Source organism: Eptesicus fuscus, chromosome 10 (genome assembly GCF_027574615.1).
Source record: "Eptesicus fuscus isolate TK198812 chromosome 10, DD_ASM_mEF_20220401, whole genome shotgun sequence".
Lineage (NCBI taxonomy): Eukaryota > Metazoa > Chordata > Mammalia > Chiroptera > Vespertilionidae > Eptesicus > Eptesicus fuscus.
The window spans coordinates 10136399-10163436 of record NC_072482.1 but is presented as its reverse complement, the minus strand read 5'-3'; the positions used below and the strand labels follow the sequence as shown (position 1 = coordinate 10163436).

At 47.4% G+C, this 27038-nt stretch overlaps 1 pseudogene; it reads right to left on the bottom strand.

The window, feature by feature from the left end:
* Positions 1-17543: 17543 nt before the first annotated feature.
* Positions 17544-25655, bottom strand: LOC103295553 (kinesin-like protein KIF7; annotated as a pseudogene).
* Positions 25656-27038: the final 1383 nt, after the last annotated feature.

Sequence of the window (27038 nt, the reverse complement as noted above, 5' to 3'; positions counted from 1 at the left end):
GCAGTTCGGATTGCATGAGCCTGTCCTGAGCAATGGCGTCAATGACCTGTTTTGATTGTAAGGCATGGATAAAGTTGCCTTTTAATTGCTCGGTTCAAAGTATGGTTGGTGACAATGGATTTTGCACGGTCAGATCGAGTCCTGTAGTCTGGCATTCGCTGCCTTAACGAAAGACTAAATCTAGGAGGGTGGGGAGAACTTCCGAACTGGGCTGAGGGATGTTTGTCCGTTCTGGACTGTATTCTACAGGTGTCACTTGTTGGCAACCTCTGAGTTCTTGACCTCAGTCTTTGTAGCGCCAGCTGCAACTTATCCAATTAAGGGCTGAAGATATCCAGAAACTCACACGGATGTTTACCTTCAGCACTAAGCGTAGCAAGTCCCTGGGGGAAGGGAGAAGATGGCTGAGTTGTGGGCATGTGTCTTAAGCCCAAGTCCAGCATGTGCCTCAGCCCAAAAGAGCCCAGGAACTTCCAGTCAGAACCAACTTTCCTTGCAACATTAGGCTCTGCTCCAAGTCACAAGTCTGAAGTTAACGTGAAGGTGACAGGGCATTCTAGCCTTGAAGGGGTCCCAGCCTACTCCGCTGGTGGTCAGGTAGGAGGTACGTGATTGGCAGTCCTTAGTTGGCTCCCATTTGCTGAGAATGGGCTGGGAAATCCAGTTGCTCGTCTTGGTTTTCCATATTTCTTTTTTGTCCTTAAAGTTGCATGTTATTAAATTTTTGAACACAACAAAGCATCAGAGTCCAGGGCAAGAAATAGTTGACATGAAAGGAAACCAGTATGGCCAGGGCGTTCTCACAGTGAACCACTCCCCAAAGCCACACCACTGAGCTTTCTCCGCACAACCTTCTCCTAATTTCCCTTCAGTTCTTACAGCACTTTTCCTGGATTGTGGCTCTCTGCCTCCCTGGCCAACCCTTCTGCCCTCAAAGCCACAGCCAGTCTCTTTTTTTTAATTGTGGAAAGTATTATATATGTCTCCCTTTTCCCTGATTGACACCCCACTCCTGTCCCCCAGGACAACCCCCACCACCCACTGTCAATGTTCATTGCTTATGCTAATATGCCTGCATAGGAGTCCTTTGGTCTCTTACCCTTTCCCCCCTGCCTTCTAAGATTCCACGGTCTTTTCAGTATTTCTTAGTCTCTGAATGTATTTTGTTCATCAGTTTATTGTATCCCACATAAGAGGGAGATCATGTGATACATATCTTTGTGTGACTGGCTTATTTCACTTAGCATAATGCTCTCCAGATCTATCCATGCTGTTGCAAATGGTAAAAATTCCTTCTATTACAGCAGCATAATAATCCCTTGTGTAGATGTACCACTCATCTGCTGATGGCACTTAGGCTGTTTCCAAAACTTAGCTATTGTAAATTGTGCTGCTATGAACATAGGGGTGCATATGTCCTTTCTGATGTTTCTGGTTGCTTGGGATATAGTCCTAGAAGTGGGATCACTGGGTTAAAGGGGAGTTCCATTTTTAACTTTTTGAGGAAACTTCATACTGTTCTCCACAGTGGCTGCACCAGTCTGCATTTCCACCAACAGTGAAGGAGGGTTCCTTTTTCTCAGCATCCTCCCCAGCACTTGTCCTTTGTTGATGGCCATTCTGACAGGTGTGAGATGGTACCTCATTATTTTGATTTGCATCCTCGGATGATTAGTGACTTTGAGCATGTTTTCATATCTCCAGGTCTCCTTTCTGTATGCTTTTACCTTCTTCGCCTCCTAGGAAGTTGAGACTTTCACAATGTCTCCCCTTGGTCTTGGATAAAAGTTCTCTTCTTGGCATCCTATTTCTCTGGAGCTTTCCCAGAAAACTCTGGTTTGTATGCCTGATCAGCACAGGTTCCCCATGACTGCAGAGCTGTCTTACCCGCTCCTGAGATGCAGCCAGCCTGTGGCTTGCTGGAAGCTGCCTGCCCTATTCTTGACTCACACCTGAGAACAAGACCTGTCTAAGTGGGGAGGAGGATGGGGCCGTAATGAGGCAGAATCTGTAGACTTCCTACAAGGAAGCTGCTTGTGACAAAGGTTGGCTCCCAGCTCTCCCTAATAATAGGCCTTCAGTGGCAGAGAAATGTGGACCATGGACCCTAAAGGTTAGTCACAGGCTTTAGGGCCTGATAATAGCTTCAGCCTGAATCCTGCCACTTTCCGTGTCTCCAGGGAGTTGCTGAAGCTGTGAGTGTTTAACCTGGTAAAATGGATAAACAGAAGGCCACTGAGCTATGAGGCCTCCATATGAGGTCACAGGAAGCTTGGCTTACTGCCCACCCTGGAACCAGGAACTACTGATTGACAGCTGTGACCATGCTTCCCCGCTGAGCTCACCTGGTCTGGTGTTGAAGACAAGTGCCTATCTGCACAGCTTCCTCCCATGAATGTCTGCTACCCTCAAGCCTTACCTGGGCAGCTTCTCCCTCTTCCGACTGCTTCCTGCTGTCCCCTCTTCATCACTAAGTGGCATAGCCTTTGGGTAACTGAGACTTGGATGAGAGAGATGGGAATGGGGGGATTCCATGTAGCTGGGCCCTAAGTGGAGGCTTGCTGTCAGGAAGAATAGAATCTACTCCTTAAGGAATAAGGGGGAGTTCCCTTCTAGTGCCCTGGGCAGGAAGGCCCTCTGGAGGGCAGCTCTAGGTATGGGGCTCCCACCCCTCATCCTAACCCCTTGTTACAGCCCAGGGACACCTACAGGCATGGCCTAGTCTCTGACCACTGACTCCTACTTCCCAGCCCATCAGACTCCCTTTCTGGGCCTGGGGTAGATTTGGACCAGCTCACACCACTGAGCTTTTTCAGCACAACCTCCTCTTAATTTCCCTTCAGTTCTTACAGCATTCTTCTTGGCTCCTGGCTCTCTGCCTCCCTGGCCAACCCTTCTGCTCTCAAAGCCACGGCCAGTCTCTCTTGCTTTTTTCCACTGAGTCTCTCTCTGGGTATCTCCCCGGGGAACTGGTTGCCTGCAGAGAAGCTGTGGGCCACAGACCTGCTGCTGGGATCATCTCTGCCTAATCTAAAAATTGTGCTGTGGTGGTCTGGGGGCTGGTGTGGAGAGACTCAGGACCAGCATGGCCCAGCGCAAGCATGTCAAACTGAAAGGCTAACACTGGCCAAATAAACAAAAGGTTTAAGTGTATGTGGGCTGCAAAGAAATAAAGCTTCGATTTTCATAGAAACGTAGGTTAATTTTAAAGTATAGTATAAAAAACAAGCGCAACAATAAAACTATTGCTTTCTGCCTGGCACTTGGCATCTCTTCTCCGCTACCATCTTTCCTACTTCGGGGGAAATTTTCACAGTAATTGTTCAGTGATTACTTCCAAAACTGACCCTGGGTCAGCTGCATTTTCAAGAGTCCAGTCACAAAAGGTGAATGTCAGTGATTCTGGATCTGACAGACTTGTTTCCTTTCAATAATTGTAAATAATTATATATAACTGCTCATACCGTTATATTAGCTGGTCCGCAAAAATATTCCTTATGGGCTGCATGGGGACCATGGGCCGAGAGTTTGACATGCTTGCCTAGGGTTTCACCCACACTTCCTGGTGCAATTTCATGGTGTTTGTGTCATGGAAAGTACTTAAGTTCTCCTTCAGGGCTACAGACATGGAGACCCTGCAGTCTCCTCTATGCACAGATTGCTGGGGCTTCTCCCAGGTCTCCCCGCCCTCCCCGCCCCCCCGGCCCCCCTGCTGCTTTCCGCTGAGCACACTGTCAGGATGGGACGTTGTCTTTGTGACTGGACTTTTGAAACTGCAGCTGGTCAGCCTGCTAGGAAGTCGAGACTTTCACAATGTCTCCCCTTGGTCTTGGATAAAAGGAGTTGTCTCTTCTTGGCATCCTATTTCTCTGGAGCTTTCCCAGAACACTCTAGTTTGTATGCTAGATCAGTACAGGTTCCCCATGACTGCAGAGCTGTCTTGCTGACCCGCTCCTGAGATGCAGCCAGCCTGTGGCTTGCTGGAAGCTGCCTGCCCTATTCATTTTTAAAAAATTTATCTTTTTTTACAGAGGAAGGGAGAGGGACAAAGAGTTAGAAACATTCATCAGGTGCCTCCTTCACAACCCACGCTGGGATGTGTCCGAAACCAAGGTACATGCCCCTGATCAGAATGGAAGCCGGGACCCTTCAGTCTGTAGGCTGACGCCCTATTCAGTGAACCAATCCAGTCAGGGCCTGCCCTATTCTTGACTCACACCTGAGAACAAGGCCTAAGTGGGGAGGAGGACGGGGCCGTAATGAGGCAGAATCTGTACTGTAGACTTCTACAAGGAAGCTGCTGTGACAAAGGTTGGCTCCCAGCTCTCCCTAATAATAGGCCTTCAGTGGCAGAGAAATGTGGACCATGGACCCTAAAGGTTACTCACAGGCTTTAGGGCCCGATAATAGCTTCAGCCTGAATCCTGCCACTTCTCGTGTCTCCAGGGAGTTGCTGAAGCTGTGAGTGTTTAACCTGGTAAAATGGATAAACTGAAGGCCACTGAGCTATGAGGCCTCTGTGGTGGTCATAGCTTGGCTTACTGCAGCGCTGTAACCAGGAACTGATTGACAGCTGTGAACATGCTTTCCTGCTGAGCTCACCTGGTCTGGTGTTGGAGAGAAGTTCCTACTCCTGCACAGCTCCCTCCTCCGAATGTCCACTACCCTCAAGCCTTACCTGGGCAGCTTCTCCCTCTTCAGACTGCTTCCTGCTGTCCCCTCTTCATCACTAAGTGGCATAGCCTTTGGGTAACTGAGACTTAAATGAGAGATGGATGAGATGTAGTGGAGAAGGGGGTTCATGTAGCTGGGCCCTAAGTAGAGGCTTGCTGGCAGGAAGAACAGAAGCCACTCCTTAAGGAATAAGGGGGAGCTCCCTTCTAGGCAGGAAGGCCCTCTGGGGGTAGCTCTAGGTATCAGGGTTCCCACGCCTCAGCCTAACCCCTTGTTACAACGCAGGGGCGCCTACAGAGATGGCCTAGTCTGTGACCACTGACTCCTACTTTGCAGCCCATCAGGCTCCCATCCTAGGCCTGGGGTACATTTGGACCAGCTCATCGCATGTCGGGTCATTTGTTAATTTATTTTTTTATTAAGGTATATGTCCTTGTCAGGTCATTTTTGTCAAATGCTTGAGGTGACTTGCCATAGATGGGGATTTGCATGGAGAACCATTTGTGGGGCTAGGGTAGGAAATCACCTCTTCTGCCTTCAAGAAGTTCTTCAGGAAACCCTGGAGCTCTTGTTTCAGACTCTGTTCTTGGTTCCTTCTCCTCTCAGATCCCCAAGAATGACCTTGCTTTGTGGCAGCTCTGTAGGGTCAAGGCAAGATGTTTGCCTATTTTAACTACTTCCCAGAGGCCAAGACCTAATCACTCCTAGTAGCTGGCTTTCCCCACGTTTTCACTATTTCATGTACATTTTAACCTGACAATCATTATCTTAATTTGGTGTTGCCAAGAGGAAAACACCCATCTGTAACTTATCCAATTAAGGACTGAAGCTATCCAAGAAGTCACAGATGTTCAGCTTGAGCACTCATCAAGTCCCTGGGGGAAGGGAAAAGAGAGCTGAGGTGTGGGCACACGACTTAAACCCAAGTCCAGCATGTGCCTCAGTCCAAAAGAGCCCAGGAACTGGGTCAGAACCACCTTGACTTGGGACATTAGGCTCTGCTCCAAGTCACAAGTCTGAAGTTCCCATGAAGTTCACGGGGCATTCTAGTCCTGAAGGGGTCCCAGCCTACTCCGCTGGTGGTCAGGTAGGAGCTAAGTGATTGTCTGCCCTTAGTTGGCTCCCATTTGCCGAGAATGGGCTGGGAAATCCAATTGCTTGTCTTGGTTTTCCATGTTTTTTGTCCTTAAAAGTCGCATGTTATTAACCCTTTGCACTCGCTTGCTTTTTTCTCGATTCCTTTATTCTACTCGGGATTTAATTTTTTAAATACCCCAGACTTTACAAAGCATGGCAGTAGAATAAAAACCTGGAGTTTCTTTTCATACAAACTTATTTATTTGGATTTTTTTTATATTTCAAATTATTGATACATTAAAAGAGTAATTTTAATCTCTATAATTTTTCATGGTGTGATAATTTTTTAAACATTTCACCCACATGAAGATCTGGTTTACATTCACATGTTTCGCAAATATAAATTGTCTCTCTTCTTCCTCCTTTGATTTTTCTGTTAGAACAAACAACACAATCTTTGTGTGTTTTGTTAGGGTGAGGTGTGATTATATGGAGCTTTCCATCTAAACGTTGCTCTAAGTTAGTGGATAATAATCTACCCCTGGAAATTAGTGTACCATCTCTGAATTCTCCAACAAGATCATGAACTAGTTTTCCTAATTTCACATGCGTTATCGGTTTTTCATTTTTTTCTTTTTTGGCATTCTTTGTACAATATGTAGGAATTTACAACACTGACCTCAAGCCCCTAGAAAAACAATTTACGCCACCGTTTTAGAGTCTTCCTCATAAAAAAAAACAAAAAACAGTATGTGCCTGTGTAGTGATCAGCCATATCAACACCCCCCATAAACTTTGTATAGTTGGTCACGACCTTGGGTTTGAGAACTATTTCCTTCCTACCACCACGCACTCTCCTTTCCACAGACTCAGTCTCTGAAGTGTCCCATGTCCTGAGCATTGTGACTATCCTCTTGTCTTTCCATGCAAGAAGCATTACATTTTCATCCCTGAAAGCCACTATCTCTCCTTTCATTAGCTTTGGATATTTTTTTATTAAGATAACAGGTGGATTATCTTTCCTATTGGGCATTATTGTCTCTGTCAAGTGTGTGTTTTCCTTGAACAATTCCTTTGCAAGAGTGACACTAGTGTAATACCTGTCAGTGAAGAAATGATAACCTTGAGAACCAGGTACTGAGTTCTTCAATCTTTCATGAAGCTCTAAAACTATTCTGCTAGTAAAAGGGAGATCAGGTCTCACCAACGTTTCAGATGTTATTCCTCCATAATAAGGGACAAATGAATGTACATAACCACATTTTGAATCTGAGAGGACATATAAACGAATACCCCATTTTGTTGGCTTTTTAGGATTATATGTGATGAAGTGTATCTTTCCCTTGAAACCAACAACAGCCTCATCAACAGCAATCTCTCTTCCAGGACAGAATCTCTCCCTAAATTTCAAGGTGTGAAAAGAAGCAGTTTACCTTCTCGGTTCTTGTTCTCAAGTCTTTACTTGACTTTTGGTCGTTTTTCAAGTGTAACATCCAAAATATTTGCAAGAACCTTTCTCTTTTGAATACAGATAGAAAAAATGGTATATGCGACTCAAAATCCATGGACCAATAACTCTGCAAGTTGGGGTGATTCAATACACCCATATTTAGTATTACACCAAGAAAAGCCTTCATTTCCTCTATCGTCACATCTTTCCAATTATTCCAAGTGGATCACTGGGATAGTTCTTTCTGGTTAATTTTATGCCTAGCATACTCATTTGTCTCATCCATTATATTTTTTATCAACGTCTCAGTAAAAAACAACTGAAAAAAAGTCTATTGGTGTGGCACATCCAGAAGGAACTTGAGGTCCAACATGTAACTGACCAGTGGAGAAAGGGATTCTGCTAGGATCTTTGTCATTCACAGATGTAGATGTCCACTTTTCTTTTTCATGTTTTCCCCTAGAAACGTAACTTTCACTGGGTCTTATACCCGATTTCTCAATGATATCATCTATATCTCCATCACACTCACTCGAATCAACAATTGTGCGTCTTCGTTTTGCCTTTATGAATTCAATGTCACTGTCAGTACTTTCAGCCAGATCTTTGGGCAAAGCAAGGGACCTTTTCCTTTCTGTAGTTCCACTAGGACCAGCGATTTGTTCATCATCTCCACTCGCATCCTCAGAGAACTCACTTTCGTCACTATTACATTTTTCACTTTTTTCTTCGTTTTCGAAGTAAAATTCATCATGGCTGCTTTCTATGTCTTTGGAAAACTTATCCATCCCGAGGAGGGGAAATTCACTCAGAACGTGCGACTGCTAGGGGGCAAACCAATCATCCAACTAAACCCTGTGTCATGACAACATCTGTGATATGCTGATAGAAACCTAAACAAACCTAGGAGACAAAAAGATGAGGAAGGTTCTTTACCTAGGGAAGATGATGCACGCTCAAAAAGGCATGATGCAAGGACCCTCCTACTCAAGATTGCTGCCTATGCAAAAGATAAGCTTAGGTGGTGGCATCAGTTGAGACGGAATTTACATTTTACTTGTCCTTTCATGCTAATGAAAACAAGAAAAGATACTGGAAAAATAGACAAAAATCCCCCTTCCCCCCGCGGTGAAACTACGTGTCGAGTGTGGCTCGACATACGAGCTGCTACCAATGCTAACCGTGTCGAGTCACACTCGACATCCGAGTGCAAAAGGTTAAACTTCTGACTATAACAGAGCATCAGAGTCCAGGGCAAGAAACAGAATTGACATGAAAGGAAACCAGTATGGCCAGGGTATTCTCACAGTGAACCACTCCCCAAAGCCACACCACTGAGCTTTCTCCGCACAACCTTCTAATTATCCTTCAGGTTTTACAACATTCTTCCTGGCTCCTGGCTCTCTCTGCCTCCCTGGCTAACCTGTCTGCCCTCAAAGCCACAGCCGATCTCTCTTGCTTTTTCCACTCTGAGTTTATCTCTCGATATCTGCCCGGGTAACTGTTGCCTGCAGAGAAGCTGTGACCCACAGAGACCTGTACCTGAGATCATCTCTGCCTAATTTAAAAATTGTGCTGTGGTGGACTGGGGGCTGGTGTGTAGCGACCCAAGACCAACATGGCCCAGGGGTTCACCCACACTTCTGGATACAATTAGTTTCATGGTATTTGTGTCATGGAAAGTACTTATGTTCTCCTTCAGGGCTACAGGCCTGGAGACCCTGCAGTCTCCTGTATGCACAGATTTGCTGGGACTTCTCCCAGGTCTACCCCTGCTGCCTGCCGCTGAGCATGTTATCCGGATGGGACGTTGTCTTTGTGACTGGACTCTTGAAAATGCAACTGGTCAGCCTCCTAGGAAGTTGAGACTTTTCACGATATCTCTGGCTTGGTCTTGGATAAAATGAGTCTCTTTTGGCTGAAGTTGTGGCATCATATTTCTTTCGAGCTTTCCCAGAAAAAGGCTGGTTTGTATTCTAGATGAATACAGGTTCCCCCATGGCTGTGGAGTTGTCTTGCTGACCCACTGCTGAGATATAGACAGCCTGTGGCTTTCGGAAAACTGCCTTCCCTAGTCTTTAACTCAAACCAGGAGAATGATTCCTGTCTTAAGTGGGGAGGCAAACTCTGACCCTGGAGCTCCTGTTTAAGACTCTGTTCTTCGTCTGTCTCCTCCTGAGTTTCCCCAGAAGGGCCTTGCTTTGTGGCAGCTCTGCAGGGGCAAGGGAATATGTTTTCTTGTTTCAACTACTTTCCCCAGATCAAGACTTAACCACTAGATAAACTCCTAGGAGTTAACTTTGCCCACATTTACACGATTTCATGTACACTTTATCCTGACAATCATTATCTTAATTTTGTTCCTTTTAAGGAAAACCATAATTATCAGGAGGAAAACACCATTGAACAAGTGGTTCCTGATCTTAACTTATCTCAAGATGAGCATCCAGGAAGTTTGAAATGCTGCAATCTGTTAGTCCATGTTTATAATCTCAGGACAAACTAATTTATCTTAATTTTAATGTCAAAAAAATTTCCCCCAACGTTTGGAGAGAAAGCCTTTGTATTAGGGAGGCTGCAGATTTTTGGTCATGAGTTGGCCTACCTCATAAATAGTTCAATATCTAGTCTGGCAATAATTTTCTTGGAGCTTCTAGAATTTCTCTTAAAAAGGATTCTGGCCTTAAAAACAAGATTGAGCATTTGACAACTAAGGCTTTCATCCCTTTAAAAAAGGACAGCTAACTTGTTCTAAATTATTATAGAACTAGAGGCCAAGTGCACAAAATCTGTGCACTGATAGGATCCCTAGCAGCTGCCAGCTGCCAGTCAGGTATTCTCTCCATTCCCCTGGTAGCCTGCCACCATTGCTGGTAGCAGCCAGGACCTTCCTCCATCCCCCTGGACTGCTCCACCCCCTGGTTGAACTTTGGGTGAACTTCCAGTTGAGGGGACCATTTGCATACTACACTTTTATTATATAGGATGTTTCAATGACTTATTGGACTGTCAGCCTTTCCTTGACTGAATTGAGATGCTTTCATTCTAAATTATCCTAACTGGACTTCAACTTTCTGCCACACCATGTAAGGACCTTGGAAGTCAGCCTTCTTCCTATAGGGACAGGAGTGATAATTGAATCCACAACTTATATCAACAACTTGTTCACAGGACAAACTTCTACCCTGAAAATTGGATACAGAATCAGCCTGCCAGGGGCAAAAGCCACAGCTGAACCAGCAGTCAACCAGTAGGAAAAATTAAGGGATAATTGACAAATTGCTGGAGGCTCACTGTGAGGTATGCTTTAGAGTGCACTCTAGGGGACCCAGTTTTAGGGAATCCCCTAATTGAATTTTACTTCCTGGGTAGGGAATTGGAGATGGATAAAAGGGTCCAGGGTCTTCAAGAGAAGTAACTAGCCCAACAGAACCACCTCCTGAAGAGGTCTACCTTAGCAGGCTAGGAAGACACCCAAGCATTGCTCTCAAGCAGAAAGGAAGGGTAGAGAAGCCTAATGTCAACTTGATCTGAGGGTCCCTCCCAGCCTTGTTCTAGGACAGCATTGCACATTAGTGGGATGGGGGAATTGGATCTGTGAGGGGAACTGTAGAGACTGGTTCTCAAAGCTCTCAACATGCCTGCACTTCTAGCAACAAGGCTCTACCCTTCTTGTGCTTTGTCATGTAGTCAGTACTATTTCTAATCTCCAACCAGTGGGTTTCCAGGCTCTATCCTGTCTTGCTTTTTGTAGAAAAGAGAACTTAAGCTTCTGAATCTTCACAAGTATGGCTGTCTTGTGTTGCTAGAGTGATCTCAGATGCCTACTCTGTTGCTAGCATATTGGATAGACAGTAAGTTGGGTGCTCATGCTTGGAGTCTAACTGGAGCAGAGGCTGGGAACTTTGACTTATGCTCCTCATGACACAGGTCTCCTGGGCCTTTAACTTCTCTCTTATGGATTTCATTGACTTAATTCCCCTCATCCAAAGAAGATGTCTTCTTGGTCAGTAGATAGTGGTTCTGGCCCTTAGTTCACAGCACACTTGGTTCATGCCAGGCCTCTACATATTTACTTTACCTCCATTTTTTTCACCATCAGCTAATACTTTTATATTCTCATGTGAAATTTGTAATGTTGAATGCATGGTCAGTTAAAAAGTAGAAACGTGTTAACAGGCCTTATTTGGTTGGTTTTTGCATGTCTTCCTACTTATGCTCCCATGGTGATAGACACCTAGGTTGGCTTCCTGACCCAGGTAATGCTATAAAAACTTGAATGGAGAGACTCTTTCTCAAGCAATTACAACATCCTTATGGAGTGGCTTAGCTTTTCTCACTACTTCCCATGGAGAGAGCTCAACTCCAGACTTCGGTCTCATGAGCATCACTGTTGCTTAAGGACCTCTTGTGCACACACTTAGAGTGAGATCTACTTATCCTCATCCATCAGGCATTAGACATAAGATTGGACACAAGAGTTTTGTGATTACTTCTGAGAATTACCTTAGAATATGTCAAAGTGTAACATGTCTAGTTTGGCAGGATAGAAATAGCTCTCAAACGGGAGATGGGAATTCCTGTTCTGTGTTGTATGTTATACTCAGCTGAAAAAATTCATGACAAATGGCAGAAGTATGACAAACCCACCTGCTGGGGTAACTGCTTAAGTGGGCAGATTGTCAGCATTACAGGTGACAGGTACCCTCCTGGTACTTTGGGACCAGTGCCAGCCAATGCCCCTCCTTGAGGGGCAACATGTGAGTAGAATCTGCCCTGACTTATCAAAGCAGTGGGAGACAGTTGCTGGAGACTCAGCTCACTTTTCAAAGGGTTGTTGGTAGAGCCTGACAGCACAGTGGGGAGAGGAAACAGTGTCTTCATCACAATTGCTAAACTCAAAGAATTGTGATGCTTGGCATTGGTCATTGTTAGAATTGTCCAGCTTCAACTACATGAGTAACTAGGTACCACCTTCCACTTTGGACAAGCAGAGAGGGGATTACAAGGACAACCTAAATTGTCCTAGTCGAAGCAATGCCCTCGCTAAAGAATGGTATCGGGCACTAGTGGCAAAGGCAAGGCAAAGCTGTGAGTGAATCCCACAGAAACCAAGGGCCGAACAGATCAATAGCAGAATGTGTTTGAGAGACTAGGATAAATGCGTCAATGTGTATTAACAATCCAGGGCCTCTGAGGCCCCCCTGCAGAGGCACTGACTGTGCGGTGGGAAATGGGTTAAAAATATTCTACTTGAAAATGTAGGAATGTACTAGCGAGAAACTTATAAATAGAACATCATTTTGTTAGAAATGCTTTTTTTAAAAAAAATTTGAACAGAAATCTTTATTACAATAAAGAGCCTCCCTTTGTACTTTATTGCTTGAAAAACTTTTTATTTGTCACCGATGTCCCATTGAGGCCCAGACCTGTCTTTTCAGGGAAACCAGGGGGCTTTCTCTGTACCTACTTTGCCAGGCTGGGCTGCTGAGGAGTTGTTTGGTCAAGGAAGTGAGCCAGGCTCCTACTCCTGCTAACTTGAGTCTTGACTAATGCTGCCCAGCATTTTTGGTCTTCCTCTCTCTGACCATTTTGGTGAGTCTTCATCTGTTCAGATTCACGAATTAAACCCTGTGAAATTCCAAGGTTAGAAAGGTGACTGTCGGGAGATAATGTGGTCACATTACAGTAACATTCAGAATGTATGAGCTTTCTGAGAACCAGATTCCATGAAACTAGTTGTATCTGGATGGACGTCTTTCCTAAGAGCTTCCTCAAATTGTACGTGCAATAGTCTCTCCTTATCCATAGTTTCCCTCTCCAGTTCCAGTGACTTGAGACCAACCAGTCTGAAGTTACTAAGTGGAGAAGAGTTTTGAGTTGCATGCCATTCTGAGTAGTTGGCCCTGAACTGCTCCACCTGCCTGGGGTGTGACTCCTCCCCTTTGTGCAGCCTGCCGCCCACAGCATGCGGGCCACCTGTCCACTAGTTACTTAGTAGCTGTCTAGATTAGCCCCTTATCATGCCACATTCACATACCTCTTATTACAGTACATTATGTTGATCTCTTACTGCGCCTGACATAAATTAAACTCTTACCACATTTATGTACAGGAAACATATATAAAGGGTTCAGAAAGGTTTCAGGCATCCATTGTGGGGTCTTGAACATGATCCCTGTGAATAAGAGGGTTACTATACCATGGACTTAGTTGTTAGCAGGTTTTCTTAGTGTTTGAAACCCCAAGAATTTTACCGCCCTGAGAACCCTTCTAGAAACTTCATTATTATATCACCCTGAGGACAAGGGTATTCTACCAAAAGAGGTACTCATGCATGTCTAATGGGTCCTCACAGCCTCTGGCTTCAAGACCATTGCTTAGGAATCTAACAGATTTGGTTTACGTTTACAATGCTCTGAATCTTGTTATTGAAGCTGTGCCTTTACATAAGTTTACTTTCAGAGGTAGAAATGAACATTGCCACAGGTGTTCATTACATAGGAGTTGGGTAACTTCAGGATCTAAACACCTACTCATGCTTGCAAGCAATTCTCTGCACAGAACTGTCCCAATTTCTCCTTTAGGGACGTAAGCACAGGTGACCAAGGGTGCCTCAGCCAGTCTCTAAACAGATACTGACACGTACTACCCAAGGTACTTACTTAATATTGACCGAGCATAAGTTACACAGGAGACAGACATGCAATGCACGAATCACTCACGGTTTATTTACCAGAGTCCTGGTGGTTTCCAGACCTCGGCAGGCCACCCGGGGATCCGTGCCGACAGACACACACACTGGACGTTGGACGTTGCAGCTGCAGCTCGGTGTCTTGCTTGAGGCCTCAGTTTCCGGCTCACTGTTTGGACTCACAGTCCACGGCAGAGCTTGGGCAGATTGCAGGAAGGGGGGTGGAGAGTGACCGTCTGTAGAGGAGCAGAGCAGGCCTCTCTGATCTTCCTCTGGTGCTTCCTCTTTTTATGTGCCTAGATGGGCGTCTTCAGTGTGTCTTATCAGCAGGTCCCAGGAGCCTTGCATATCTAGTTTTACATATGGGGAGCAGATCACTTTATCTATTTTCTACATACAGGCCACTCAGGGGTGTTTAATCAACCTGTTTATATTACATTCAATACTTTTTAACATCATACTTTAATATCACCCTGTAATTCCACACTTTGATACTTATTCTATATTATTCTTATCACTATTACTATAACAAGAACTACAAAAGGGAAAGATCAGGTCATGTCAAGGTGAACTTGCTTGACATGTATACGATATTGTTCTCCTGAGCCTTCCTCCTTGAAGTGCCTAAGTAGACCAGCTTGGCTCATCTTTTCTTGCACCTCCACCATCTGCTTCAAAACACACCTCTGAAGTTTGGAGTATGCATTTATCAAATGTTTATTTCCTGAAAAGGGATTAGAATCCTTCCTTCCCATGCATCTCACACCCAAGTTGTGTTAGAAATTCTCTCAACAATGTGGCAGGAATGAGACACACTGGAACTGGATCAACAAGGCAGACGGAGTTCTATGCAGAAAGGTGCTCCTGCCAGCTGAAAATCATGGGCAAAAGCACACCAAACAGGAAGTCCATTCGGGTTTTACTTCCTGACGCAGGGTCTGCCCTGCCCCTCACTCTGAACTCTGACCTGATTGGCCAGGGTCCAGAGCTCGAATTCCCATTGTGTGCTTGGCTAATTCAGAGGAAGGGGAAGGTAAGGCAGAACCTAAGATGGCAGCCCCCCTGAGAGCCTGAGGTCATACCAAGATCACAGAACATAAGATGGTGGCCCCCTGAGGGATCTGAAGGTCATATCAAAATGGCAGGACCTAAGATGGTGGTGAGCTCCTTTCTTTGACAGAAAAGATCCGTGGTTCACTCTCACAGTTGTGAGATGCATGGAAAGGCTTCCTAAATGGCCTTTGAAGAGAGGGTATCAGGTCTACAAGACAAAATGTGGGGAAGCTATTCCGTGTCCAATAACCAAGTAGCAAAGAGCATGGGAGAAGCTAAAGAGGGTTGGGCGACACAGTGCCCCGTGTGGAGGGGGCAGTGCTGGAATGGACTCTAGCTTGTATGTCCTGAGCCTTGAGCAGCTTTCAACTTGGGCACATTCTCCTAGAATTCCTCTATTGCTCTACCACGGTGCCTGAGCAGTAGTAGGTAACCACTGATGGAAATGAACTTGAAGTGAAGGTCAAGTGACTTTCTTGCCTGAACCAAACACTTAGATTGATTGAGAAAGTTCTAATTTTAACTCCATAGTTCCCTTGGTTGTAAACCGTATTCAACTGGCTCGTGCTGAGCAAGGGGCTCATGCCGCACCTGGCGAGGTATAAATGAAACCGGACACCATGTGTCCGAGGCTGCCTGTCACTATTTGAGCCAAATTCAGCAGAGGCAGGGTTGAAACACATATGAGCGTTTATTCTGATAATGCCAGCATTATGGGGAGAGCAGTCAGTCACCCTGGAATTCTGCTCTAAGCCCCCTTGCCCATTGGCTGATTATATACCCATGAGGGAGAAGATAGCTACTTGGCAGCTGCAAGCTGCAAGTGTAACATGAAAAGAGGGCAGGGTCTGCATTCTGGCCTTCAGGACCTCAAAGTCTCATAACAAGGTGGCTAATCTTCTATGATATTACAACAGGTCTGACCAACCCTGGGACCAGAGAATGGTCAGCGTTCCTGAAACAAAACTCTCAGAGGGGAGTCAGGGTCTGGGCACAGCTACCAAATCAAAGTGTTTCCTATCCTTGGTCTGTTCCCTAAAGGTGTTTCTTTTCCAATGGGCACATGGAGGCATCTTGTCTTTGTACAGCCTTGTTTCACCCTTCAGTTTCCCAGGGTCTGTAAGAAAACTTACCTGCAGTTAGTAAGGTGAACAGTTATTAAACGACTGTGGCTCTACTAGTATTGCTACATGCCCTTCCCCACTATCCTAAAGGCACCCTGTGTTAGCCTGGATTCCGGTGAAAGCAGCTTGATAATACAGGCGTGTATGGGAAACTTATTTGGGCTGTGACCTAAGGAAGTAGGAAAGAAACAGGTGTCAGTGGCCCTGCTGTTAGTGTCAGGGGCTTAATTCTGGGGAGACCTCCCAGATCTATTTAAAGCAAAGCCAGAAATTACTTGCTTGAAGGCTAAGCCATCAGCTTTTGTGCTATTGAACAGAATTCTTCCCCAGGTTGTGTCAGAGAATCCAAGAGGGAGATTCCAATGGGTTGCCCCTGGGGTTGCACCTCCCTCGCCCAAAGCATTCTGCTCTTCCCCTCCTCTCTGCTAGAGGTGCCCTTTGTCTGTCTGTGCCACTCTCTGATTGGTCCCTGGCCTTTTTGCAAAGTTCTTTCACTTCCAAGAAAAAACATCCTGTTTCCTGCAAATCATTCTTTGTTTCAGCTAGCTCCAAGATTCCTTCTTCCCCTCACCCTAAGGACCTAATTCTACTGTAACTCCTTTCAGGATGGGCTTCTTTAAGGTTTAGTGAGCTCCTGCCTGCATCCACAAAACTGGGGAGCCCCAAAGCGGAAAGGAAATGCATGAGGGGCTCACTGGGGGCAAAGTGCTGTCAGCCTGAAGTGAGCAGATGCCTGCATGTTGCTGCCTGAGATCTGAAGGCTCCAGACTCCGTCTATGGCTAGAACCAAGTAAGTCTGAGCTTAATGTTGAATGCATGGTCAGTTAAAAAGTGGAATTGTGAGGCAGGCTCCCGTGGCCTCGTTCCCGGGACGCTGTCTCAGTCAGGCTCTCTGTCTGTCACAGCCGGCGCTCACAGGGCTGGGAAGGCTGGCCTCTAGATGTCCAGGTGGGTCTGGAGGCTGCAGACCCAGGATGGAGCTTGCTTCCTGCTGAGAGCCGAGGGGCTGGTCTCACTACTGGGCGGCTTTCAGGCCCGAGGACCCTCCTGGCTTCTGGAAGGGTCAGAATTCAGGAAGGCTTCCTGCTGCGCTCAGTCCCCGATTTAAATCCTCTCACCTCAGAATCCCGCCTGCCCCCCCCAAAAAAAAAAAAAAAAAAAAAAACAGAATAACGTCTGACCAGGGATCCAGGCTCCTGGGGCCCAGACCCTTTGCTGCAGACATGACCCTCACCTCTCCTTGCGGCACTCAGTCTGCCTTTGCCAGGCCCAGAGAGCAGCTGCCCTGCTCCTTTATCAGTGCTGCCAGGACTAGATGGCGGGAGTGTAACTGGAGCCAGGGGGCTGCTCTCAGCTCTGGGCTTAGTGAGTGCTTGGAACACAGACCTGGGAGGGCCAGCTGGGTAACAGGAGGCACTGGCAGAGAGGTCCCTATGGAAAGGACTCACCTGGCCCTGCCTTCACCCTGCCCCTAGAGGGAGGAGTGGTTTCCCTTTGCATGTTCTGGCCTGAGCCCGCGGTGTGGGCATCGCCGCTGTCCCGGGCGAGGCGCTTCTGGAGGAAACCAGGATGAGGGGTTCATCTCCCATTGTGACAGCAGCCAGGCCATGGCCCACAGCAGCCACTGCAGGGAGGTGATGGCCTCGTTCTTGTACCCGATGGCCTTGTGCAGGGCCTCCAAGGCCTCGCTGAGAAGAAATAGCATACGCTCCCCCTTGGGTGAGAGCAGGCTGCCCTGCCACAGTTTGCCGTCAATCTCCAGGCACTGCTTCTGCAACAAATCTTTCTCCTGGCGCAGGACATCAATCTCCCAGAGGATCTGCTGCTGGCTCGGGGCACTGCCCTGGCGCAGCTGCCCACTCTTCGACAGCTCCCTCTCCAGATGCTCCAGCCGGCGGGACATGCGCACGATGTCCTCGCTCAGGGCCTGGCTGGGCCGCAGGCGCTTGTTGTCCAGCCCGGTCTTCTCCTGCACTAAGGGCTCCTTCTTGGCCAGGATGGCCGCCCTCTTGCGCATCCCCTCCCCCAGCTCCTCAGGCGCCCGCCACTGCTGCTGGACCTTCTCCATGTCCTGCTCCGACCACTTCTGCTCCTGGATCTTCTGCTGCTGCTCCAGGGTGAACACTGAGCCGCTGCAGCCGCTGTGCCTCTGGAATACTGCGATCTCCTCCTTGATGCGCAGGATCTGCTGCTGCTGCTCTTGCCTCAGCTCCAGCTCCTTGACCCTGTGCTGAGGCTTGTTCCTCTCCCTCTCCAGGAGCTACTTGTGCTCGGTCTACTCGCGCAGCCGCCACTGCAGCTGGCCCTGCTGCTGCCGCGTGAGCTGCAGGTTCTGCTCTAGCTCCCGCAGCTGCTTCTCGCTCTGGGCCGACAGCAACACCAGCTGCTGTCGCCTGCTCCTTCTCCCTCAGCACCTGCACCTGGCTCTGGGCTGCAGCCACCTGCCTGCAGAACTCCTGCAGCTTCACTGTTCTCCGTGTCCTGGGGCTCCCTGCCCTCCAGCTCCCGCAGCTGCCTCTGGCCTTTGCTCAGCTGGGCCTCCTGCTCCAGCTCCTGGATGCGCTGGCTGTGCTGACGCTTCAGGGCCTGTGCTGCCTTCCCTGTGCGGACCAGCTCGCCAGTGAGCTCCTCCTTTATGCGGATGTTGATGGGCAGTTCCCGGATCTTCTGCTGGGCCTGGGCCTTGCTCCCCTGGACCACTGTCCCCCCAAGCTCACCTCTGGGCTCCAGGACTGCTGCACCCAGCTCCTCGAGGCAAAGCTCTGGGTCCTTCCTGCTAGAGGGCTCCCTGGGTCGGCCTCCACACTCAGTTTGCTCTTTCTGTGCAGGATCCAGCACAGGGTCCTCCGGGGGGCTCCTCCCCCTCCTCCTCATCCTCCTGGTCCTCCTCTCCTGATGCAGCTGAAGAGCCGCTGTCCAGCCCTCTTCCTCTTCCAGCAGCTTGGCTCCAGCCTCCCTGCCATCGGGCACCTCTCCCCAGTTCTCTGGGCCAACTTCATCTCCAGGAAGGCATGCGGGGGGCACCATGCCCAGTATGCGGGAATGGGCACCCGCCAGGGGGAGCTGTATGAGGCCAGGGCACAAAGGACCCTGGAGGCAGGCCCTGCAGGAGTCCCGGGCCCCCCCAGCCGCAGCCGCAATTCTGCCATGTCCTCCTGCTGCTCCCGCAGCTGGTTGCTCTGCAGTTTGTACTGCTACAAGGCGTCCTCCAGGGCTGCCAGGAAGTCTTCGTTCTCCTCTTCCAGGCGGGCCACCTGGCTCTGCAGGGCCAGCAGTGCCCCCTTGTTGTCCTTTCTGCCACAGGATCCCTGCATGGCCTGCTCCTTGGCGTTGGTGGAGGTGGAGACGCTCTCGATATTGTTGTCTGGCCTTAAGGCAGAGCTCAGGGCACTGGGCCCAGCATGCTGATTGCCGAGGGCCAGGGTGCTGCTGTTGGTCTGGATGCTCTCCTTGAGACACTTGCAGGTGCTGCCTGTCTTGAGCACTAGTTCAGAGCCCGCCAGGTCCAGTACTCCTCCTGGGCTCGGGGGGCGCCCTCGGCGAGGGGGGTGTGCCAGAGCTCATCTTCATTTCCAGAAGGCTAGCAGTTCTCAGGACAGAGGACCTTCTCCCCGCCCAGGCGCGGCCCCTGCTCAGCCTCTGCATCAGCTCCTGGTTCGCCCGCAGGTGGAGGCCCAGCTCCCTCTCCAGGGCCTGAGTCCTGCCCTTGTACTGCTGCCCAAGCTGAGCCCCGGCCCCTCCTCCCACGGGAGGATAATGCGTCTCTAATCAGGATTGATTTATCACCTAATCTAACTCCATTAGGAAACGGAGATAGCTGACCTCCCTGGTAATAGGACTAAGGAAATGAGATTAATCTTGTTTAGGAGCAAGAGTGTGTGTGTTGGAGCCGCACTGAGCCTGGAAGCCACGTGCGAAAAATATCCACCGACTTAAGGCTGGTGCTGGCGAATTCCGCTGCCAGAGGCTCTCCGCCTCTGCTAGGCTAGCCTATGGAAGTAGTACCAGATTTGGGGATGAACAAAACATTGCCGCTCTCGGCCCCAAAATGAGCCTGCAATGAATCCCAGGCTACTGGGAGGTCCTCTGGGCTCCAGCACTGGCTCACTCCAGCCTGTGTGGTCCTGCCATGGGGCCCTGTGTGAAGACGGGCTGCAGAGCCTTGTACTCTGTCCTCTCCCTAAGTGCCATATGGCGAATGCCTTCCGATGGCCTCACCTCCCCATTGGTCTCCAAGTGAGCTGGCTGTTCTTCCTTGCTCAGCACCAATGCACCCGCCACTCTGCTCTGTGCCCCCAGAGGGTAGCAACCTATGGGCCATATCGCTTAATCTCCCTTAAAAAGCTGATGGCCAGGTGGATCTGGCCACTGGGAAGACAATGGCTAGGAGATGAGCGGTTTGGGTTCCTGACTCCCCCTCTGTCTTACAGCCACATCTCAGACAGCAGGTCTGTCCCTCCAGGCTCGCTGCTCCTGCCAGGTGGGACCCTTCCCATAGGCGTAGCTCTCTCTCTCCAGGGCCAGCAGTGCCCCCTTGTTGTCTTTTCTGCCTGTAGTTGCAGTAGCTTCCTGCCATTGCTGGCCCCTGGTGCCTCCTCATCCCTCATTCCTGACTCCTTCCGTCCACTAAGGCTTTCTTTCATTAAAGTCTTCCCTCAAACCATTTGAATTGGATTCAGTTTTATCTTGGTGAAACCAGACACAATGGGTCCAAGACTGCCTTTCGCTACTTGAACCAAATTAAGCAGATACAGGGTTGAATCATATATGAACTTTTATTCTAATAATGCCGGCAGTATGGGGAGAGCAGTCGGGCACCCTGGAAATTCTGCTTTAACCCTCTTTGCCCCCCTTGCCAGTTGGCTGATTATATACGGATGAGGGAAAAGATAGCTATGTGCAACTGCAAGAGTAACCTGAAAAGTGGGAGGGTCTGCAGCCCTGCCTTCAGGAGCTCAAAGTCCCATAACAAGGTGGCTAATCTCTGATGCTACAACAGCTCAGACTGTTCCTAGGACAGGAGAATGGTCAGCCTTCATGAGAAAAACTCCCTGAGGGAGTCAGGATCCAGGCACAGCTCCCAAATGGGTTTGGGCTCTTCTCAAAATGTATTTTCTGAGTAATGGGCACATGGAGGCATCTTATCTTTTTACAGCCTTGTTTTCAGCCTCCAGTTTCCCAGGGTCTGTAAGAAAACTTCTCTATAGTTAGTGAGGTGAGTAATTGTTTGACAGCTGTGGCTCTATTATTACGTGCCCTTCCCCACTATCATTGGGGCCCTGACTTGATAACAGAGAATGTGCTTTTTAGCTTGGAGGGCAGCAGGGTCCCCTAACATCTTGTTCTGTATCCAGGGGCAGAAGCGGGGTTCCTTTTTCCTTATTAGTGTATACGAAGTCTTTTCTTGGTTCTCAGGAGATGCACCAGGCAGCCTCTGAATGGGAGCCGGGGTGGGGGGTGGGGGGGAGAGGAATCCCCATCTAGTATTTCTACTACTTCTAATTCAGTAGAAAACCCCAAGCCACAACGTGGTAAGTGGAGAAAGGGCTGGACTAGGGTCACATGAACTGGCTGATGCAGCATCTGAATGTTGGTGTGCACAGATGTGTGTCTACCTTTGAACGTCAATCTCACCTTTGAAGCTGCAAGCCAAGCCTTCAGGTCACACTTGGAAAGGGCACACCCTACTAAGTTCGCTACTGATTAGACTTGTGGTTGAGCTTCAGCTCCCAATGCCCACCCTGGCTAACTGGTTCACTATCTTCAAACATCTATGCACTGCTCCAGAGGGACCCCAGGGGTCAAGCACAAGGTTAGTGGCCTTTGCTAAGGTTCTGAGCTATGGAAGTATGAAAGAATGAGATCTGTGCGCATTGCCACCGCCATAGACTTATCCACATTCTTTCTCCCCAGTCTCCTTGTCTCACTTTGCAATCTGTCTCTTCCAAACCATTAGTTACTCCCCAGGAGTCTGTAGCCTTTACCCTTCTCTACTCCCTCCTCACCAAGCAGATGACCAGACGTAGTGCTGGAGTCTCGGCCCCCTGGGAGGACTTCTCTGACCTCTGCTTTCAGGGCCACGAGTGAGACTGCACCTTCTCAAGGCTCTAGCTGACCATCTTGAGCCAGACCTGAGTCCCTACCTTCCTCCAAACTCAAGGAATCCTCAAAGTTTCTATGCAAGTTGGAGAGTTCTATGTGACATGGGACTCCGAGCCCCTGTGAGTTATACCCTCTGTACCCTTTGTTGTGCAATGAATATTATGAGCTCAGACTTAGTCTAAAGTTCTGGGAAGAAAATGGCAGCTCAAGCTCAGTCACTTGCTGTCTTTAGTTGGACACTCTGCCCCTCTTGGAGCCAGGAGCATTTCGGGAGCTGCTTTCATGAACAGCGCACGTCTGTGCTGTGGGATGAGCCTGTTGTTACTGAACCCTATGTGGTGTGTTTACTGTGTGTACCTTTGGCACCACTACACGCAGAGTCATGGGGGCAACACTGCAGGAAACACTTTGAATTCTGGACCTGCTACGGAGCCCTCTCACACTAGGCCCTACTCAAACTATTATTCCCAAGCATGTGACGATCTGTCCCTCAACTCCACAGGGGCCTACCATGGGCTAGGAGGTGTAAGGTGCTATGGGATAACTAATAGAATAACTAGTCTTTACCTGGGAGTGAATGCCTTGGAGGGGATACCGCCAAATCACTGATTTTCCCCCACCCCCAAGTCAAATATGGCAGGTCTCTTAATATCTGAAGGGTTTATTTTCACCATTTGGCATGCATGTGTCCCAGTAATGGCATCACCACTTCCTGCTCATCAGGTTGAACACTTGCCATTAGAGTGGACCAGTGTGATCTTCAGAATCTCAAGACTATAAAAGCCACTTGAACTATTGTAGCAGAGCAGGGAAAACCTGCAGATCCTGGGATAAGGCAGTAGACTGCTACCCAAGAGGACACCCTCCACACCCCCGGGCTGCTTCTATGTCAGTGTCCTCACTAGTGCATTCCTTGTCCCTCTGGTGAAGGCCAGACTTTTCTAGGGAATATTTTCAGGTGGTAAGTACTCTGGTCATATCCCTATCCCCCCACACTGTCCGTGTATCCAGTGGCATGTTGGGCCTGGTTGTAGGCATTCTTTGCTCAGATGTTAAATGCTGACTCAAGAAGATACTCCTTAATTGATGCTTTTGTTGCTAAGCCAGGGCTCATGGCCCAACACACCTAGCAGCCAATATTGCAGCACTGGCTTTTTGAGAAAAAGCTTCTGCTAAGTCGACTGCAAGGAGAGAGAAGGCAAGGCTCAAACCTATTTCCCTGAGTCAGAGTTTGGGTTTTAAAGGAAGAAGCGGGGAAAGCTATGCATATCCTGTGGAGTTGCATTGTAACATGACATCTTAGTGCTGGGGACCACGGCTTTTCATGTGTTGCATGTTCTAATTCGGGGTAGAGAGTAGTAGGTAGTCCACATTGGATTTTTGGCCTAGTGATGCATGTCTGACTGTCTGATTCATGATTTGCAGCCTTTTTATTATCTCTGAAAAACAACTTGTATCTTCTTAGAAAGGACAAGGCCAGTTTTTTAAACCTTTATTGTTGAAAGTATTACAGATGTCTCCCATTGACCTCTTCCAGCCTGTCCCTGCCTTCCAGGCCTTCACCACATTACTGTCTGTGTCCATGGGTTATGCTTACATGCATACAAGTTCTTTGGTTAATCCCCACCTTCCCTCTGAGGTTCTACAGTCTGTTCCATGCTTCTATGTCACTGGATCCATTTTGTTCATCAGTTTTTGTTCAGACAAGGCCAGTTTAAGCTGGTTCTGCCCTTATATTGTATTCTGCCTTTCTTAGAATGAAAATTCTTGTGTTAGCAAGATCCTATAGTTCTTCCAGGGACTAACCCACTTTTCCCATTGCAGAGACATTTCCTGTTGAACCTAATCTGATTAACTGGGATTTCCACCTGACTTTAGTTAATCCTGAGTGTTTAGATAGCACAGGGTAATGTATCCTGGTTAGCTGCCTAAGCTTGCATGTCTTCTAGACATTCAAGACCTGAACTTAACGGAAACTATTTCCATCATTCATTTCATCATGAGCCTTCAGGGACATGCATTCCTTGCATAACCATATGAGTTTCTCCAGCATGGTCCATGGAAGTTATTTTCTAATGGAACTTCTTACCTGCACCTACCTTTGGCAGCTATTTAGTTGCCAATGTTCACGTTTAGGTACTTATGATGGAGGTTAAGTTGTGGGAGCCCCTTTTCACGTCCCGCGTGGTTCTGGGTTCGGGTTCTGGAGAAGGCCTAACACAAATGAAAGAGACTAGAAAAGTATTAATTTGGGAATAATGGGGGCCAGGCAGGAGTCCACCTCTAGGGGGAGGACTACTCCTTGCTCTGGCTTTACTATTTCTTTTATTAAGGTTAGGGGATACACTTATATCCTTTAGGCAGGAAATTCCAATAATAGCCAATCAGCAATAATTTACATCAGACTAACAGGTGGAGGCTGCTTTAGCTACCAATGTCTCAACTAAACAATGAGTGATTAGCTCCAACCTTTCAGAGCAATTAAGGTTGACCAGCCTTCCCGGTTCCTTGTCCATATCTTAGACAATGATCGGTTTCCGGCATCAAATAACTTGATAAAGTTATTTGAACACGAAGTGAGGATGCAGAGTGACTTTAAGCCTATGCATTTGTTGGCTTAAACAATTGAAAGCTGAGTTAGGGAGTGAAGGAGATCTAATACCATGAATTTTCTGTAGTAGAGCAGAGAACCTCCAACCTATTACTGAACTAGAGGAGTCTTAGTTCAACTATGGGACAAGTCAGGAACTGTTCAAAATAAAGCCCAATCATAGGGGCAGATGTCTTGAGGTAGCCACTGAAATTGGGTCTAGGCTCAAGGCAATGGCCAACCATGGAGTGTAGAGACAGGTTCCAGAGTCAGAATGAAATAATACTAAGGGTTGGTAGTTGGGAATAGCAAAAGATGAAGACACATGCCACTCAACTTCTCTTGGTCACTTCCAGTGTCCTTTCCTTCCACCCCAGTCAGGATATAGAACATAAGTACTGAGTTAACTGGGCCCTAAAACATTGAGGTCAAGATATTAGATACAACCTTAAAGCTTCCAAGCCCATATCATACCAAGGCCTTGTAACTAGTACTCTGCTTGGATGACCCAGAATACTAGCTTCATATCCCTTTTAGGTAAGGAATTAAAACTCTTGGCTCCCCCAGACCTCGGATAAAGTCTGTCTGAAATGTTGAATGGAAGGAAACCTTGTAAATTTAGTGGACTTGGTTAGTAGGCCAAGGCTCTCAATCAAGGGGTCCTTGAGTCCTGTTTTTGGCTCGGCATATGTGCAGGAAAAGTAAAGCCATGGACTAGGAATTTCATGTGAAAGTAGGGAAACGAGCATATAGAGCCCTAAGTGGGTCACATGCATGCTGTCATTTTAAAATATCCTCACAATAGGATGCCCTGGAACAGAGCCTACTGACAGTGGCCGTCAGCAGAACTTGAGCATCACTCTTGTCATACTGCATGAACCAGTGTGACATGACACCTTAATTGCTATCCAGTATTGATGTAAACTCACCATGCTTTATCCATCCTTCTATTGATAAATTCCAATTGTTTGCTGTAGTGAACACCATGGATAAATCCTAGTGGCCCAACTCATTCATCACATTTTCTTGGATGGAAATGTCTAACTTGATGAGCTCAGGTAGATTTAATGTGGTACTTATGTCACATTAGCCTGCTTGACTAACTGGCTCATTTTTTAAATGATCTCTTCCCCTCTCAGGTAGAGTTTGAGATCTTTCAGACTAGATATTTCAGACTTGAACTCATGTATTCATTGTTGAAGGAACATAAGCATATCTTAGATGAAAGCTCTCCTTTTATGCCGGATTCGGGGCAATCTACCTCTAGCTGAATTCAGGTAGAACTTCTAAAGTATTCTGGTCTCACTTCTGATCTTTGTAACTGATAGGCATGGGGAATTTGTAAGACTAGTCTTCTGATGAACATGGAATTGATATACTGATGTAGTTTTCTTGTTAGAGATTCGGAACAATCAAACAATGCAGGAGAGTTTGGAGATACACTTTATTCACCGCGGTGGGCATAGAGAAAATGAATTCAAATTCTAAGCAAAGCTACAAGCAAAACTTCCCTTTTTATTAAGGAGCCAGTCCTCTGTGCAATTAGTGGTTATCTCGCTGCTGTCTTTAAAAACAAACACAGTTCTAAATTTATAGGCATACCTAGTCTTGACCTGCAAGGTCAGACAGCTAAATTTATGGGCATATCTGGTCTCTAAGGTCAGATAGCTAAGTTTATGGTCCTCATTATTCAAGCAGGCTAAAGCAGGCTAGAAAGCAAAGCTATTTTTTTTTTTTTTTTAGAATAAGAGGCCTTCTAAGATAAACAGCAGAAAATTCCAAACAGCAGTTTTTACAAAATAGGGGTTTGTCTTCTCATTCTTAAGAGCCCACAGATCCAGCTGGACATTGAATAGGACAGTTTCTCCAGAAATAGTCCATGAATGACTTGTTGTAGGATTGCTTCTCCAATCCAGGTGCTTGATAATGCCCACCCATTCCATAGTGTTGGAAAGGCATCAAGATGTGACCCCCTGTTTGGCCCACGAGTCGGACCTAGGCAATTGGAGAGCTTCACCTCCCAATTCCCTCCCCTGTGCTTGGAATGTACACTCAGCTTGCCTTCCCCGTGCTAGAAGCTGCCCAAGGACACATCTTTATGATAGTCCCATCACCATATTACTCTCTGGATTGGGTACTTGGTTAAATCCAGTCAAGACCCCCTGTGTGTGAAACTGACTCCATTAAGGCCCATACATAAACTTCTAAGATTTGGTGGTTGGGTAGAGGAAACGACTTATTTTGCAGCCACTCAACACAAGCCTTGTATGTAAG